Source organism: Teleopsis dalmanni, chromosome X, assembly GCF_002237135.1.
Source record: "Teleopsis dalmanni isolate 2A chromosome X, ASM223713v2, whole genome shotgun sequence".
NCBI lineage: Eukaryota > Metazoa > Arthropoda > Insecta > Diptera > Diopsidae > Teleopsis > Teleopsis dalmanni.
The window spans coordinates 88,963,437-88,970,765 of NC_051848.1; the positions used below are offsets into that span (position 1 = coordinate 88,963,437).

Here is a 7,329-nt window from a genome sequence, read left to right on the forward strand (position 1 = left end):
ATATAAATGCTCTGCAGGTTATATAAGTTTTATGATATTTGCTCATATATATTTTATATGAATGAAAGAAGTTTGATTTATATACGTCTCAAAGATGATTTTGTTTTAATGTTCGTGCAGCAAAAAAGAAAACCGAACCCAATCAAAATATTTTCCTATTTTGTATAAAAATAAAAAATTTAGGAATTTTATTTTATATTGTACTTTTTTACTTCAACTCAGATATGCTGGATATTGTTCTTAATTATCAATTATTAAGGTGTAAGAATATTAATAATTGAATAGTTGCTTTAAGCGCAAATAGGGTTATATACATATATATAATTAATGCAAAATCTGTGCAAATTGTTTTCATGGTCAGTCGTTATTTTGGAATTATTTTCAATTAATTTTTCTCTATAAATGTATATCATTATAATGAACGCTTATAAATTATGTAAAAAGATAAAACTCTGACATTCTTTAAATAAAATAATGATTCTACCCGGAAACCTACAGAAGATGGTAGGTTGTCAAATACAAAGACAATTAAAAATAATTGGATTAATAGAATATTTTTTGTATTAAAAATAAATGTTTTTTAATTTTACCTAGAGAAAAGGATAAATATTCTCTTATCCAAACCAATACATACATACATAAATATTATTATTTTTTTAAATGTAATAAATACATACATGTATGGAAAATAACTACACATGCGTAATTATATGAAATTTTATACAGTTTAATTAATTTAGTTCGATATTCATTTCCATCCATGGAGGTCATTAATTGATTCTCGTATTTGTGCGTATATTTCCTCAATGGTGTAATTAAAAAATGTTTAAAATGACATATGATATCATTCATAATTACCATATTTCAACAGCGGATGAACATGTATTAATAGCATTTAAGCACTCTTGATAGGTGGTGTATTTGCTCTTAGGTCAATAGGGCCATAGGTGACAGACTATGAAAGGTAGCAGAAAATCCTCCTTTCTGTAGCTATGAGAAAATCAATCATATTAAATCAATGTTTTTTGTATTTTCAATAGTTTCTTTTTGTGTTAGAAAAGTATATACATTATGTTAATTCTCTAAATCAAACACAGTTTTTCGTTGTTGAGGCTCATCTTTATTAAAAAAAATTGGTTTTTCGTTAAACAAAACGTCAAGGTGCTAAAGGCTAAATTATTTGCAAACAGATTTAATACTTCCACCTACTGCTCTAGAATTGACATAGAACATAGAATAGTTCAGTTCCTACTTCAATTGACTATATTTGCTTTAATCTTAACCACCATCTAGAGTTCGGCTTTCCTCTATCAAGTAGGGATGTTGGAATTCTAGATAGAGTAATTTTTGTTAAAATGGCAAACATTTACTATAGACAGTGACATACTTAATCATAAATCAGATCATAGCATCTCACTTCAACTACCGAACCATTTTTATTTTAAATATGTTAATTATTTAGATCGATGATCAACATACACCTCGCATATTTGTTTCAAAAAGAAATTTATTCTTTATATAACGACTCAAGACTTCTGATCCGGTAATGCACTCTTTTACACTTTCGCTGCTTAATGCGAAATTTTCTTAAAAAAACTTAGAACCATTTTTTTTGTCAATCTTGTTTCCAGAACTTCTTCATCATTTTCTAAAATAGCAACTCATTTAAATTTTACTCTCTATTTTATAATATTTACCGCCCGTACTTACCAAAGTCCAGCACCTCCTTTGGTTTCAAGTAACCATTGAATAGAGCGTTGTTATTTGTTGTTTTTGAATAATTTGTAATTTTTGATAAATTATTGTGTGTTCTTTTCTATATGCAACCACTGCTGCATTCAAATTGTAAACAATATCACAAACATTATGTATTAAATTATTTAAATTTTCTGCGTTTTCCATGCTAATTGATTTTCTTCTAACAATACACAATTTAATGTCAGCCGTGTACAATTAAAATGTAAAAAAAAGAAAATGAGCTCTTACAAACATACATACATATACATAAAACATAATTATTTTAGTTCATTTATATTTACAAGGAACATATAAAAATATATAAAAAGAGCATAAAATTGAATTGAATCTGAAATAAAACATAAACAAAAATCATTATTAGACAATTATGAAATCATTATTATTATTATTATTATAAAATAACTTAAATAAAAATAAATCAAAAATTTATGCATAAAATAATATTTAAATTCAATAACAACCAAAATATAATATGCCTAGGAAACGGGTAGAAATAAATTAATGAACGGGCTTCAAAATATGAGTACGCTAATATTGAAACCATAAATTTTGTTGATAGTACCGCCTAAGCTTCAGATGTAGCTCCTCCAAACAGACTCTGAGAGATTTCAATTGGTTTCAGTTTTTAAAGGACTATGCAAGACTACACAAAATATTAATTCTGGAACAACATAAGGTCTCCAAAAATTCTTGCTATGAATATTACAGAAAGGCACTGAAGAAAGTAGCAATGCTATCCTGTTTAAAGATTAAACAAGAAAAGAATGAAAAATACTACGTATGAAAAATGAAAAATGGAGACTAACAGTATTGCCCGCTCAAAAGAGAAGTGCGTTTATAATACAGTGCTTACGTTTAATGTTTACAAATGGCACGCATGATCTAACGTCTGTTGCAGAGGGGTTAGGCATGCGCATGCCTAATGTTTCAAAAGGAGGTGCATTTCTACTTTGCTGGGTTTTACTTAGATTTGGACGCAACTATCGTGGACATATTGAATCACCACACTGCAATATGGTGCTAGCCTCCGACCCATCTGTTGAAAAGTGCCAGGTTTTTGTGATTTCACTTGACACCTACAACATAAAATATATCATAAAATTACAATATAAAACGTATTGATTTTAATAACTTACGCTGCAGCTTCAATGGCATTTCGTTTTTTGAGTACGTCTGTATTTGTCTTTCTGTTTTTCTGCCTTCGTACCGCATGTTTGTTGAAGTTCATGCGTTACTGCGCTCTGCTTCTAATTTTCCTTGCATTTCTTTTATATTTTGTGACTGCAAACATTTCAATTATAATTAGTTTTTAATAAATTTATTATTTGTCTATTAATATCTACAATTCTATCCATACCGCGAAGGAAGTGTGCACAATGACTCTCATGAAATTCCAAAATAGGCATTGTGGGCAGATCCTTTAGCCAGGGCTCTCAATGGAAAAGTATATTCATTTGTTGTGGCAAAGTAGTATTTATTATTCTCCTACGCACTATTTTTGCACAAATTGGACATTTGTATGTCGGCACGGACTCTGTTACCAATTGAGCAGGCCAACAATTTTCGCAAGCATGACTGCATGCAAATAACAGAAATGGACGTTCTTTTATTAAATAAATCTCAAAGCAACGATTGCAATGTATCCATTGTAGTCGCTAATCATTATTACTGACACTATCAATCCATTCACCGCTAGTTGGCATCATTTTACTGTCAATATACATAAATGCATGGTTTAACTTTAAATGCAAAAAAATTAAATTATTTCATATACTTTCGTTTGTTTACATTTTGCAAGTTGTCACATTTTAACAGCGAATTTGTTTAAATTCAAAACAAGATGTCGCTCGCTCATTTACAAAAACGAAACATAGTTGGCGATAAGCGCACTAATAATTAAAATCTGTTATGGAAATATGATCAAAAACATAGAAATATAAAAATAAATTTAAAAAAAATTAAAAATTTATATATATGTAAAAATATTAGTCTAATAATATATATGAATGATTAAAAAAATTAACAATAAATAATATTATTCACCCTTATATAAGTAATTTTATTTTAAATAGTTATAAGTAATATGTAATTAAATTTAGTTAATAGTTCTAGTTAATTAAAGTTAATGTATAATTAGTTATCTACGGTTTATAGTTGTATTCTATATAATTTAAGTAATAAAATTTAGTTAATAATTCTATTGTATTTGATATAAGAATATAATAATAAAAACTTAATATATAAAGCATAATCAATTATTGTATAATATGGTGTTTATGAATATTCTTCATGAAACTATTGTTACTGTATGGCATAGCCGAGTCTTGATAGCCAAACATATTAAGAGCATTTACACTAATAACAACTGTGGTTGCGCTACTCCAGTGTTTTCCATCATGTCATAGGCAAATATCATATTTTAGTATGAAGCTAGTATAAAATTTCAGCAAAAATCAAATTTTAAATAATTTGGAAGACTTGTGTATTTCATGCACACGAAGCCAGTCATATATTTTAAGAAAAAAAAGGCACAAAAACAAAATCCAAGCATCACATTCAAAAATATTGTCTCACCTACCCATGCATATATATATTTAGTAAATGTGCAATAAAAAGAAGAGTAGAAAAAATTTACCAAGAAACTTACATACGCATGAACTAGAAGCTATGTGTGCATTTGCTCTGATATTAGAGTTTTTTTCTATATGATTTTGTCCAAGCAAAATACAACATGTTCGCTATTGGTTTGATTGCTGACTTCACTAACAAAATAGCATTGATCATACATAAAATAATAAGTTCGATTGTTTATACGTTTGAACAGACATGTTTTTCCCATTGCGTGTACCTTTTCAGAATTCATGATTTTTTTAACAGAGGCAAATTACATGTCTTTATATTTCTATGTTTTTGACATAGTGTTACACAAATTTCTTACGAGAAGCTCGTGGAACAGATCTAATATCATCTTTCCATAACAGATTTTAATTATTAGTGCGCTTATCGCCAACTATGTTTCGTTTTTGTAAATGAGCGAGCGACATCTTGTTTTGAATTTAAACAAATTCGCTGTTAAAATGTGACAACTTGCAAAATGTAAACAAACGAAAGTATATGAAATAATTTAATTTTTTTGCATTTAAAGTTAAACCATGCATTTATGTATATTGACAGTAAAATGATGCCAACTAGCGGTGAATGGATTGATAGTGTCAGTAATAATGATTAGCGACTACAATGGATACATTGCAATCGTTGCTTTGAGATTAATTTAATAAAAGAACGTCCATTTCTGTTATTTGCATGCAGTCATGCTTGCGAAAATTGTTGGCCTGCTCAATTGGTAACAGAGTCCGTGCCGACATACAAATGTCCAATTTGTGCAAAAATAGTGCGTAGGAGAATAATAAATACTACTTTGCCACAACAAATGAATATACTTTTCCATTGAGAGCCCTGGCTAAAGGATCTGCCCACAATGCCTATTTTGGAATTTCATGAGAGTCATTGTGCACACTTCCTTCGCGGTATGGATAGAATTGTAGATATTAATAGACAAATAATAAATTTATTAAAAACTAATTATAATTGAAATGTTTGCAGTCACAAAATATAAAAGAAATGCAAGGAAAATTAGAAGCAGAGCGCAGTAACGCATGAACTTCAACAAACATGCGGTACGAAGGCAGAAAAACAGAAAGACAAATACAGACGTACTCAAAAAACGAAATGCCATTGAAGCTGCAGCGTAAGTTATTAAAATCAATACGTTTTATATTGTAATTTTATGATATATTTTATGTTGTAGGTGTCAAGTGAAATCACAAAAACCTGGCACTTTTCAACAGATGGGTCGGAGGCTAGCACCATATTGCAGTGTGGTGATTCAATATGTCCACGATAGTTGCGTCCAAATCTAAGTAAAACCCAGCAAAGTAGAAATGCACCTCCTTTTGAAACATTAGGCATGCGCATGCCTAACCCCTCTGCAACAGACGTTAGATCATGCGTGCCATTTGTAAACATTAAACGTAAGCACTGTATTATAAACGCACTTCTCTTTTGAGCGGGCAATACTGTTAGTCTCCATTTTTCATTTTTCATACGTAGTATTTTTCATTCTTTTCTTGTTTAATCTTTAAACAGGATAGCATTGCTACTTTCTTCAGTGCCTTTCTGTAATATTCATAGCAAGAATTTTTGGAGACCTTATGTTGTTCCAGAATTAATATTTTGTGTAGTCTTGCATAGTCCTTTAAAAACTGAAACCAATTGAAATCTCTCAGAGTCTGTTTGGAGGAGCTACATCTGAAGCTTAGGCGGTACTATCAACAAAATTTATGGTTTCAATATTAGCGTACTCATATTTTGAAGCCCGTTCATTAATTTATTTCTACCCGTTTCCTAGGCATATTATATTTTGGTTGTTATTGAATTTAAATATTATTTTATGCATAAATTTTTGATTTATTTTTATTTAAGTTATTTTATAATAATAATAATAATAATGATTTCATAATTGTCTAATAATGATTTTTGTTTATGTTTTATTTCAGATTCAATTCAATTTTATGCTCTTTTTATATATTTTTATATGTTCCTTGTAAATATAAATGAACTAAAATAATTATGTTTTATGTATATGTATGTATGTTTGTAAGAGCTCATTTTCTTTTTTTTACATTTTAATTGTACACGGCTGACATTAAATTGTGTATTGTTAGAAGAAAATCAATTAGCATGGAAAACGCAGAAAATTTAAATAATTTAATACATAATGTTTGTGATATTGTTTACAATTTGAATGCAGCAGTGGTTGCATATAGAAAAGAACACACAATAATTTATCAAAAATTACAAATTATTCAAAAACAACAAATAACAACGCTCTATTCAATGGTTACTTGAAACCAAAGGAGGTGCTGGACTTTGGTAAGTACGGGCGGTAAATATTATAAAATAGAGAGTAAAATTTAAATGAGTTGCTATTTTAGAAAATGATGAAGAAGTTCTGGAAACAAGATTGACAAAAAAAATGGTTCTAAGTTTTTTTAAGAAAATTTCGCATTAAGCAGCGAAAGTGTAAAAGAGTGCATTACCGGATCAGAAGTCTTGAGTCGTTATATAAAGAATAAATTTCTTTTTGAAACAAATATGCGAGGTGTATGTTGATCATCGATCTAAATAATTAACATATTTAAAATAAAAATGGTTCGGTAGTTGAAGTGAGATGCTATGATCTGATTTATGATTAAGTATGTCACTGTCTATAGTAAATGTTTGCCATTTTAACAAAAATTACTCTATCTAGAATTCCAACATCCCTACTTGATAGAGGAAAGCCGAACTCTAGATGGTGGTTAAGATTAAAGCAAATATAGTCAATTGAAGTAGGAACTGAACTATTCTATGTTCTATGTCAATTCTAGAGCAGTAGGTGGAAGTATTAAATCTGTTTGCAAATAATTTAGCCTTTAGCACCTTGACGTTTTGTTTAACGAAAAACCAATTTTTTTTAATAAAGATGAGCCTCAACAACGAAAAACTGTGTTTGATTTAGAGAATTAACAT

The 7,329-nt window shown here is 29.0% G+C and overlaps 4 long non-coding RNA genes across 7 annotated transcripts; 2 read left to right on the forward strand and 2 right to left on the reverse strand.

Annotated features, from left to right (window-relative positions):
• Positions 1–1,033: 1,033 nt before the first annotated feature.
• LOC119662254 lies at positions 1,034–1,970 on the reverse strand. The gene is made up of 3 exons (XR_005250738.1): positions 1,711–1,970; positions 1,388–1,648; positions 1,034–1,331 (listed from the first exon to the last, which is right to left on the reverse strand). It is a non-coding gene; the product is annotated as an uncharacterized LOC119662254 (long non-coding RNA).
• An 81-nt stretch (positions 1,971–2,051) lies between these two features.
• Positions 2,052–3,209, reverse strand: LOC119662255. The gene is made up of 4 exons (XR_005250739.1): positions 3,102–3,209; positions 2,895–3,039; positions 2,612–2,834; positions 2,052–2,086 (listed from the first exon to the last, which is right to left on the reverse strand). It is a non-coding gene; the product is annotated as an uncharacterized LOC119662255 (long non-coding RNA).
• A 1,565-nt stretch (positions 3,210–4,774) lies between these two features.
• On the forward strand, positions 4,775–6,349 carry LOC119689561. 4 transcript variants are annotated; one of them, XR_005253452.1, is made up of 5 exons: positions 4,775–4,868; positions 4,933–5,285; positions 5,362–5,506; positions 5,567–5,789; positions 6,315–6,349. It is a non-coding gene; the product is annotated as an uncharacterized LOC119689561 (long non-coding RNA). The 4 variants fall into 4 exon arrangements; XR_005253454.1 differs by having other exon boundaries at positions 4,778–4,854; XR_005253453.1 differs by lacking the exon at positions 4,775–4,868 and having other exon boundaries at positions 4,877–5,299.
• Positions 6,350–6,430: 81 nt separating this feature from the next.
• LOC119690063 lies at positions 6,431–7,329 on the forward strand. The gene is made up of 3 exons (XR_005253542.1): positions 6,431–6,690; positions 6,753–7,013; positions 7,070–7,329. It is a non-coding gene; the product is annotated as an uncharacterized LOC119690063 (long non-coding RNA).